Raw genomic sequence first — 11,318 nt, forward strand, 5'->3', positions numbered from 1 at the left:
AGAGGGAGAGAGAATCTCAAGCAGGCTCATGCCCAACGTTGAGCCCAATGCAAGGCTCAGTCTCACAACCTTGAGATCATGACCTGAACCAAAATCAAGAGTCCGATGCTTAATTGACTGAGCCACCTAGGTGCCCCTGAACTAGAGACTTTAAAAAAAAAGTCTCTGTTTAAAACTCATTTTGAATTTTTGCCCATTTTTAGTTTAGGAAATTACTATTACTTAAGTGATTACATTTTTATTCAAATGAAAGATTTACTGAATTCTGATTCTTATGATAGGGTTTCAGATAAAGTTGACTTAAACATTTTTTAAAGCTGCTGGTTTGCTGTTGTTTTCTTAGTTCCCAGTACAGTGCCTGGTAGGTAACCGGAGCTCATTAAACACTTAGTAAATGAATCTGTTGATGTGGTAAACTAGTTAACAATTTTAATTTAGATGATTCTTACATTGTATGGTAAATTTTAATTAGTCATGATGCATTATTCTTTCAGAACACATCTAAATTAGATTTGCTTGTTGAGTGAGTGATTGATTCTTCTGTGCTCCTATATGGGACTGAGTCTGTTTCTTCTGTTGTGTTGTCCTTGTCATCAGGATTATAAAATGAGTCACATAGCTTTCCATTTGATTCTGTGCTCTGAAAAGGCTTGGATAGGATGAGAATTATCTGTTCTTTGCCTGGGAGAATTCATTGTAAAACACAGACCACATTTAGACCATGGACCTCTTTAGTGGGTATTCCTTTGACAGTCATTTCAATTTCTTTTGTGGTTGTTAATGTATTTTGGATTTTTTACTTATTGTGGATTCAATTTTTGACATTTAAGTTATCTGCAATAATTGTCCATCTCATTAAACATATTGGCACACAAATTACACATGGTATTCTCTAGTAACTCTGAAAAATCTCTATAATATGTCTCTTTCTATCCCAAAGTCAAGTTTATCTTTTCTTTTTTGATTAAACTTTCTAAAAGTTTATCTAATTGCTTGTTCCCCACCCCCCAAAAAACCTAACTTCATTTTCTGTTTTCATTAATTTTAGGGTTGCCAGAGTTAGCAAATAAAAATGTAAAAAGAAAAAGATGGAGGCCGCTGGCTGGCTCAGTTGTTGAAACATGTGACTTGAAGTCGGGGCTGTAAACTCGAGTCCCAGGCTGGGTGTAGGGATTACTTTAAAAAAAAAAAAGTCAGATGTATATTCCCGAGTTTCCCATTTTATCTACAGTATCTCCTTTCTTTTACTCTCTTTGGGTTTGTTACTTTTCTAGCTCCTTGGGTTAATATTCTAGTCACTTATTTTCTTTCTTGTTTTCTAAAAAAGTACATTTAAAATTACAGATTTCCAGGGCACCTGGCTGGCTCAGTTTGGTGGTGGAGAATGCGACTCTTGATCTTGAGGTCATGAGTTTGAGACCCCCACTGGGTAGAAAGACAACTTAAAATAAATAATTAAATTTAAAAAATTAATTAATTAAACTACAGATTTCCTTCTTTGGTTCCATTCCATGGGTCTTACTGCCGAGCAATTCTAAATAATGTTACTTCTATTTGAACTTTCCCTTTAATCCAAGAGTTATTGAAATGTCTCTTTGTAGTCTTAATTTTTAAGTGTATAGATTTGAGGATAGTTCTTTTTATTCTCAGTTTCTAATTTTATTACATTGTAGTCACTGCATAAGGCCTGAAATTTATTGAGCTTTTCTTTATGGTCAAGCATCTGCTTCCCAAATCTTTTGGTATCATGTTACATATAGAAAACGATACTTGCACATCTCCTGAGGGCAAAAGGAATTTAGAGCCCCAGATTAGGATGCTGGTAGGAGTCAGGCTATAATCCCCAAACCTCTGGCCCCTGGTATACAGGACCCACATACTATACAGGTTGGAAAACAGTCCTACCACATGCTCAATTTTTGTACATGTTTTATGTGAATTAAAGAAAATGGTATTTCTCTACCTGTTGGATATATATACACAACATATATGGGATTTATATGTTTCAATATCTTTGATTAAGATTTTGGGATGCCTGGGTGGCTGAGTTGGTTAAGCAGCTGCCTTCGGCTCAGGTCACGATCCCAGGGTCCTGGGATCGAGTCCCACATAGGGCTCCTTGCTCGGCAGGGAGCCTGCATCTCCCTCTGTCTCTGCCTGCCTCTGTCTCTGTGCTCGCTCGCTCTCTCTCCCTCTGTCTCTGACAAATAAATAAAATCTTTAAAAAAAAAATTAAGATTTTAATTGTTTGATGCAAATGTTCTCTAGTTACTTCTTTTGATTTGATGTTTCTTAGTGATGACATCCTCCTCTTTTTCCTGCAGTGGTAAACACTGTCCTGCATCTGGTGCTTATCATTCCATGCATTTCGTTAGGTTTTATCTACTTCATATGTATCCTGAATCAATACATAGTATTTTTTTGGTTGTTTCCAATTTTATATAAATTATATCTTACTGAATGTATTTTCTTTTGACAATTTGCTTTTTTCATTCAATATTACATTGGTGAAAGTCATCACCATGCTGAATGTGAAGCTCAAGCTTAATCATAATCTCATCAGATTGATTTGTAGTAATCTTTTTATAAACAGAATCCAAGTTAATTGACTTTCTCTGCTTGACTTATTTCACTCAGCATAATCTCCTCCAGTCCCATCCAAGTTGATGCAAAAGCTGGGCATTCATCCTTTCTGATGGCTGCATAATATTCCAGTGTGTATATGGACCACATCTTCTTTATTCATTTGCCTGTTGAAGGGCATCTTAGCTCTTTCCGCATTTTGGCTATTGTGGACATTGTTGCTATGAACATTGGGTTGCATATGGGCCTTCTTTTCACTTATTTGTGGAACGTAAAGAATAGCATGGAGGACATTAGGAGAAGGAAGGGGAAAATGAACGGGGAGAAATCAGAGAGGGAGATGAACCATGAGAGACTATGGACACCCGGAAACAAACTGAGGGTTTCAGAGGGGAGGGGGTGGGGGATGGGTGAGCCAGGTGGTGGGTATTAAGGAGGGTGGATTGCATGGAGAACTGGGTGTTATACACAAACAATGAATCACAGAACACTACATCAAAAACTAATGATGTATTCTATTGGGACTAACATAAAAAACAATTAAAAAGAGAGAAAGAGAAAGAAAAGAACCCAAGTTAACTACTCATTTTTCTAATACATTTTCTAATGCATGCTTCCAATTTTTCTATTTTAACAATAGAATTTTCTAGTTAACAATTGCTCTGAATATTTTCTTCTGAGTCTTGTTGACTTCCTGTAGCAAGACTTTCTCTAGAGTGAATGTCTCAGAGTGGAATCCTATGGCTACGTTATGTGCATTTGTAACTATTCCAGACATGACCAAATTGTTTTCCAAAGTGGACAAACCAGTTATCTTCCCTTAGTGGTACAGAGTAGGTCCTATGGCTCTATGCCCTCAACAATTGGTATCATACTTAAATTTATTTTTGCCGAGATGGCTTAAAAATTGCATCACATTATTGTTTTGTTTTATTTTCTTTTTTTCACATAATTGTTTTTATTTGCATTTTATGAATCTTAATATTAGGTTCACCATCCTACTTGTCTTTTGATTTTCCTTTTTAATACAGTGCTGTTGATGAGAGATCTGATGTTGGTTTGAGTCTCCCTCCTTTACAGGCCTTCTATTTGTTTTGTCTGGAAGATTTTAAGGCTTCTTTCCTTATCTCTTCTATTCATAAATTTCATACTATTTGTAGGCGCTTTCAATCAAGCCTTCTTTCCGGACTTATTTAAATGCTCTGCCTCTCTTCCCTACTCTATATTTTTTCTTTTTTTTTTTTTTAAAGATTTATTTATTTATTTGAGAGAAGGGGAGAGAGAGAGAGATAACAGGAGGAAGGGGCAGAGGAAGAGAGAGTATTCCGAAGCAGACTCCCCAGTGAGCACTGAGCCTGATGCAGAGCTCTATCCCAAGACCCTGAGATCATGATCTGAGCTGAAATCAAAAGTCAGCCACTTAAAAAAAATAAAAAATAAATAAATAAAGTCAGCCACTTAACCGACTGAGCTACCCAGGTGCTCCTGGAACTCTTATTAGATAAAAATTAGAATTCTGGATCTTTCACTAATCTTAATTATAGAGGATTTCATAGCTCTGTTTTCCAGTTTGTTAATTTGTTTTTCAGCAAACTTGATTTAGCCGTTTTATTATTTCAACAAGTTCCATAATCTCCAGTTTATTGATACTTAAGTGTATGAAACCTTCACATTTCTTTCACAACACAAATCATAACCTATTGTAAAGTCCTAATCCTCTTGCTCTACTAACTCCATTTTCTCAGAAATTGTGACCATCTGTTGTTGCCTTTCTTCCATCTCTTTCACGGTGGCCTTTCAAGTTTGGCATTCTTCATTTTTTTGCTCATCTCTATAGAAGACATCCCCTGTTAGGTCTACATTCTATTACTTATCTTAACCTGTTTTGAGGAAGGATAGAAGGTTTCACTGGTTATACCTTGGTAGAGAGTGTTCTGGTGCAGGTTCTCCTCATTCTTCCCAGATACCACTAGACCCTGAAGGTGGGGTCTTTCCTTACTTTCTTACTCTCACCCTCCTCGCCATTTTTCTTTCCATGGGCGAGAGATACTGCCATGACTATCATCTGGCTGAAGGGGTGGTGAGGAAGGATCAAACCATCTAGATATTCCTTCTCTGGTATCTGAATTGGTCAATTTATTTGAACTTTGAACATTTCCCTGCTGATAGCATCTATCCCTTTGGGGCAATGAGCATTCAGGGTGTCCTTCCTATATTTTACAGCAAAAAAATCACTGTTCTAGTTTTAGCTATGGTAGACTTTCTTCACCTGGTCCTATGACATGCAGACATTTTTGTCATAATTGCTGGTCCCTGGAAAGTTTCCCCTCTTGTTTTCCATGCAGCTTGATTTTCTTCATCTACCTTTTCCATTCCTTACAGAATTTGGAGCTGGAAGAGAAGGTTGCATCATTTTTATTCAATCCATTATCTTTGAGTTCACCCTTTTACCATGCTTGAATTATACACAAGAGAAATAATTCAAGAAATTGTAAATAGGAACCAAAATATCACCTTTCCTGATAAAAAGCCACTGGAGAATGTAGTTTAGCACGAAAGGCAAATGAGCCTCCTAATACTGAACCACCCAATTGTACAGATATAACCAGCCAAACCCAACATCCCCAAGTGCACCTGTGTAGCCCTGCCCTGGAAAAGGCAGATGTTGTGTTTTCTTGGGCTGACTGGCTCCCAGAGAGGAAGAAAAATGAAACAAGCCAATCGTGTCCGATTTATTATTCCAGATTCACCCATCAGATTACATCGCCTTCTCCAAAGACACAAAAGATCTACTAAGTCAGGTTCCCTCAAGTATGGAAAGTGTATTCATTTCCTGTGGCCACTGCAACAAATTACAATGTGGTTACTTAAAACAACACAACTTTGGGCGCCTGGGTGGTTCAGTGGGTTAAGCCGCTGCCTTCAGCTCAGGTCATGATCTCAGGGTCCTGGGATTGAGTCCTGCATCGGGCTCTCTGCTCAGCAGGGAGCCTGCTTCCCTCTCTCTCTCTCTCTCTGCCTGCCTCTCCATCTACTTGTGATTTCTCTCTGTCAAATAAATAAATAAAATCTTTAAAAAAAAAAACAAAAAAAAAAAACACACAACTTTACTCTCTAGTAGTTCTGGAGGTCGGAAGTCCAAAATCCATTTTCAGGTAAAGTCAAGGTGCTGGCAGGGTTTGTTGTTGTTGTTGTTGTTGTTGTTGTGCTGGCAGGGTTTGTTGTGTTGTTGTTGTTGTTGGGCTTTTTTGTCATTTGTGGCTGCCTGTGCTTCTTTGCTTGTGTCTCCTTCCTCCATTGCCAATGATCATCAGTTGCATCTCTGGTTGTCATCGCATCACCTTCCTCTCTGACTCTTACTTCTCTTGTGTCCCTCTGATAATGACCTTTGTGATCACATCAGGCCAACCAGATAATCCAGGATAACCTCCCTACCTCAGGATCTTAACTTACTCACATCTGTAAAGTCTCTGATATACAGTAACATATTCACAGGTTCTGGGGATTAGGACATGGACATGTTTGGGGAACCACTCAGCCTATGACAGAAGGTAATATCAAAAGTTGGGAGAATTATTCTCCCACTAATAGTCCCTTGATTTTTTGGTTCTCTTAAACCACTGGTGTAGACATTAAATCTCTGTCAACCAGAGGTGTATCTGACATCCTTAAGAGAGGGTCCCAGCATTAAGAGAGGGTCCCAGCAGCCTATCAGAACAGTCTTGCTCCATCTTCAAGAGGCCACCCTTCCCTCTTATACCCGCCAACTTGGTGCCCTCCCAGGAGCAGTGATGGGGAAGAGATTTCACTCACAAAAGGTTCCAAAATAGTTCCCTATAATGCATTAATTAAATAGTTCAATGCCATTTTGTATCCAAGGTTGAAATGTTCATTTTCCTATCACCTGTTTTTATCATGCCTGTCCGTGTTGTCGGCAGAGGAAATCAGAGGATCATATGACAAAACTACGTGATTCCAATATTAATATGCACAACAAAACCCCAATAACAAAATGCCAATAATGTTGAGGGGAAAAGATTTGTTAACATTAACTTCTTCTCTTCCTTTGATCAAATGGTTAGAGAGAAAATAAGGTCCAAGGAATGAAATCCAAATCATGAGACATGAAAGTTCAAAGAAAGTAAGGTTCAAAATAAAATTATCTTGTTTTTGTGGGTTAAAATTCAAAAAAATTAAGGTCCAAAATTCATCTTCCCCAATTTTTTATTCCGCTCTGTCTCAGTTGAAGGGGATTTCAATGTCAGGGTTGAGTCAAGGATCTTTAGTAACTACAGCTTAAGCCAGATCTCACTGGAATGGCAGCAGCTCCTACAAGACCCCTAAATTAGAAAACAACAGTTACACCAGCAAGTCTGTAATGTACTCTTTCCTAGAGTCTACAGATTTAGTAGAAGATGCAAATTGATCATATAGCACCAGCTCTACACATACCATAGCCAGAAAAGACAATTTTTTCACAAGTATCTCAAGCAAAATAGCCAGCATCAGCATTTTGGGTTGCCAAAGACTATCACAAAGATAGCAGCCTCACCAAGAAGCCAGTTGATTAAGACCAAGAATCCAGAACATGTGCACTGTGAATTAAAACCCAGTTAGGAGAAATCTACTAGCTACAGGTTAATTTCTGCACAATGGCACCTTGCACTTACCAGAACCAGGATGCCCCACCTCTGGGAAGGCACTTGGGGTGGGGGGGTGCCTTCTTGCAAAGGCAGAAATGTGCAGTAGAAACACCTTCAGTCATTCGACCTTATTGGTGGAGCTGTTCTTTCCCACCCAGCTGGTCAGAACCCTTTCATTTCCATGGCCATTTTGACCTTTAGGTGCCTGCGCCATAGCGTTGCAGTGAAGATGAATTCCGTCCAGTAACAGAGCTCCCACAATAACCAGGAAGCATTTTTCTTCTTGTGCTTCAGGGGCTTTTCCCACCACCCCTTTCTAGTGGAATTGCTTAGGCCTAAGAAAATCATCACCTGGGGAGGATTTCTCCATCATATTTAAATAACTGGTGTCTAGCAACTTGAGGACAAGTAGAGGGAGGGATTCTTGAGCCACATCAATGCAAACTTAGTCCATCCACTTTTGCCCTTGAAGATAGTTCAAAGCAACATAAAAAAGGAATTAAAATTGGGACTGTTTGTTCACATTACCCTCCCAGACCTAGCACATTGAAAACTCGTCTCTCACCCATGCTCTCTGGTCCAAAGAGAACCCAGCTGCCCCCACTGTTTAAAAAGAGCAAATACTTTTCTACTCCTTTAATATCTAAAAGGGCAGTATATGAAAAGACTTTCTCTCTCCCTATAATTGAATCCTTGCCTCAGCTTGAACTGCTTATTAAGGTCTCTTCAGCTTGCTGGCCTCTGCTAAGTCCTTCTCTATGGCCTCTGTGCCCTTGCCAAGGCCCTCTTAGAGATTCAGAGTGGCTTTTCCAAGGCCTTTTTTCCCAGGCCCGCACTGTTCAGAGCCAAGTGCACCACCATGAAAACCCACCTGGCTCAATACAAGCCTATACACACTGCCAAGATCGAAATGTCCTGCATGCACACTAAGGAGCAAGACCGCAGGGCCAAGGCCAAACCCTTGCCACTCCAGAGGCCTCCGTCACTCCCCGGGTATTCACGGGGTTCTCCCTAATTGTGCACCTTATTTCTTACACGTCCACTTTCTGGCCAGCATACGACAGGCTGGAACACTGAAGCAGAACCCAATAAATAGCACCCTGTCTCCTTTTCTGAGTTTAAAACAAATGAAGAATTAAGATAAAGGAGTGGACGAAGGAGGCGCAAGTATTACTTAGTTCCTGATAAAGCTGGGTTGAGTCAGAAGAGCTTCCCGACACCCAGCTGGAGTGAGAGCCAGCAGGTCTCGTCCAAAGGGGACTTGCCTCCTTGTGGGTGGGGGCGTCAGGCTGCCCTGAGAGCAGACCTCATGCTCCCTCGATTCCAAGAAGGAGAGTGGATGCAAATGAACTGGGCATGCCCGCTTTATTTTCCCCAAATCTGCCAATTAAATCATGCCCTTTTTCAGTTCAGCACTGAGTTTAAGAAAGGGCAGAGAAAAGTCTAAAACAACTACCTTCACTTGGAAGGGCAATTTCTACTTGATTTTTTTTTAAACTAATAAAAATACTATATGTATTATTGAGTAATTACACAACTTGTTTTTTTTTTTTTTTTAAACCAAAATGGTCGAAGTTCCCACCAGGTAGGACTGTGTGCTAGGGTTATAATCTAGATTTTTTTTTTAAGATTTATTTATTTATTTTGGGGGGAAGGGCAGAGGGAGAGAGAAAAACCAAGCAGACTTCTTGCTTATCGGGGAGCCCAATGTTGGGCTCGATCCCACAATCCTGAGATCAGACCTGAGCTGAAACCAAGAGTTGGACACTTAACTGACTGGGCCACCCAGGCACCCCATAATCTGGAATTCTAAAGAAAAATTTCTGGGGTATTATCAATTAGCATTAGGGAATGTTTCCCCAGTAGTTTTTCAAGTTTTTGTGAAAACACATCAGTTCATACATTTATTAGCTTTGCACTTAAAAACATGATTCATTGGGACATCTGGGTGACTCAGTTGGTTAAACGTTCAACTCTTGATTTCGGCTCAGGTCGTGATCCCAGGGTCACAAGATGGAACCCCAAGTCAGGCTCAGTACTAGGCATGGAGCCTGCTTATGATTCTCTCATTCTCTCTCTCCCTCTCTCTTAAAAAAAAAAAAAAATATATATATATATATATATATATATATATATATATATATATATATATATATATAACAAAAACAAAAGACGATACAATTTGGAGCAAGATATACATAAAAGCTTTTCTCAGTTTCAGGGACAAATGCTTCCAACCTTCTCAGATTCCCTCCACTTCCTCTTCCAGTCTTTCAGGCAGTCAGTGCCCCACCCATGCAAGTCACCCCACTTCCAGACTGCAGTGAAACAGCCAAGCCGCAAGGTGTGAACTTGATTTTCTGAGGGAGGGTCATAGAGTGGCCAGACCACACCCCCAGGGAGTTCAGGGGGTTTAGCTCCCTGTAGGGGGAAACCTTGGCCAAAGGAAATGGAGACAGGAGGGGGCAGGCAGGTAAATGCCCTCATGTCTCTCTTTCTTGGACTGCTCTGAGGCGTAGCTTCTTCCTGCAGGCTTTCTGAAGAATCCCCGAGGCCTGAGCAAATGCCACTGGGAGGCCTTCCCTTGCCTCACTCTTCCCACGTAAAACTATTTGGGCTGTTTGGGGTCATCCTGCCCTTGCCTTAAGGCCAACCTCAGCACTTATTGCCTCCAAGCTCCCACACAGCCAGCTTCTTAGGGAGGCAAAGACAACAATACCCGTACAGGTCATACAGGAAACCTTCCTTTTAAATACGCATCAAGTTTCTCTTTCCTCAAAAGCCCTACAGCCTATAGCTCACCCATTTCTTCTGCCTCTTCAACCTTCTCGTGAACTTTTCTTTCAAGGTTCACCCTCAGCCTGGGGTGGGGAGAGCAATTTGGTCTTCTCTCAGCATTTTCATCCTCGTCCCTGCCGGGCACTCTGCTTAATTCAACAAGCCCTCTAGAGTGAGCCGAGCACACAAAGCATTCAGCCTTCCTGCAGACAAGAGGGGAGGCATGGTGGCTACATCATTATGATACATTTTTTCCCTCTGGCACACAGACAGAAAACAAAATTCCAAGCAGACAAGAAGGAGAGGGAAGAAGAACTTAGGTCAGGGTGAAGCGAGTGTGGGGTCTAGGCAGGCACAAGTTTGTAGGGTTATCTGGTGGTGGAAAAGCAGATCAGGAGCATGGATTTCCAGGAGGGCACAGACACCACATGGAACTGGGTTTACAAGGAGGTCAAGTCACCCGTGCGAGGGGAAGCCGGGAGCTAGGAAAGTGTTTTCAAGAACACTGGCGTAAGCAAGAAGCGTGCAGTTTATTTTTATTTTTTTAAGATTTTATTTACTGGAGCACCTGGGTAGCTCAGTCAATTAAGCACCTGCCTTCACCTGGGTCCTGGGATTGATCCCCACTATCAGGCTCCCTGCTCGGTCAGGAGCCTGTTTCTCCCCCTGCTTGTGCTCTTTCTCCCACTCTCTCTCTCTCTCTCTTTCAAATAAATAAATAAAATATTTAAAAAGAGAGAGAGAGAGAGAGCACGAGCAGGGGGAAGGGCAGAAGGAAAGAGAGTAGCAGGCTCCCCACTGAGCACAAAGCCCAGCTCAGACTTGATACATAAATATATATTATATATGTAATATATATATTACTCATAAAAAAGAATGAAACCTTGCCATTTAAAACAACATGGGTGGATCTAGAGAGTATGATGCTAAGTGAAATAAGTCAGTCAAAGAGAGACAAATATTCGTATGTGGAGTTTAAGAAACAAATAATGAAAAAAAAAAGTCTAACCAAAAAACAGACTCTTAACTATAGAGAACTGATGTTTACCACAGGGGAGGTGGATGGGGCAATGAGTGAAATACACGAAGGGAATTAAGGGTACACTTATTATGATGAGCACTGAGTGATGTGTAGAAGTATTGAATCGCTGTATTTTACACTTGAAACTAAGTAACACTGTATGTTAACACTGAAATTAAAATAAAAATTTTTAAAGATAAAGCACAATTTTAAAAATTATATCAAATAATAAATGACAAAATAACTTTGTCATAGTAAAAATTTAATGGCAAGACAAAAGAACCTTTTTTTTT

At 40.2% G+C, this 11,318-nt stretch overlaps 1 long non-coding RNA gene across 1 annotated transcript; it reads right to left on the reverse strand.

Moving 5' to 3' along the window:
* Positions 1-5,682: 5,682 nt before the first annotated feature.
* On the reverse strand, positions 5,683-10,570 carry LOC309858235. The gene is made up of 3 exons (XR_014308111.1): positions 10,029-10,570; positions 7,254-7,691; positions 5,683-6,923 (listed from the first exon to the last, which is right to left on the reverse strand). It is a non-coding gene; the product is annotated as an uncharacterized lncRNA (long non-coding RNA).
* Positions 10,571-11,318: the final 748 nt, after the last annotated feature.

The sequence above is a fragment of the Mustela nivalis genome (genome assembly GCF_964662115.1).
Source record: "Mustela nivalis genome assembly, contig: HAP1_SCAFFOLD_2064, whole genome shotgun sequence".
Lineage (NCBI taxonomy): Eukaryota > Metazoa > Chordata > Mammalia > Carnivora > Mustelidae > Mustela > Mustela nivalis.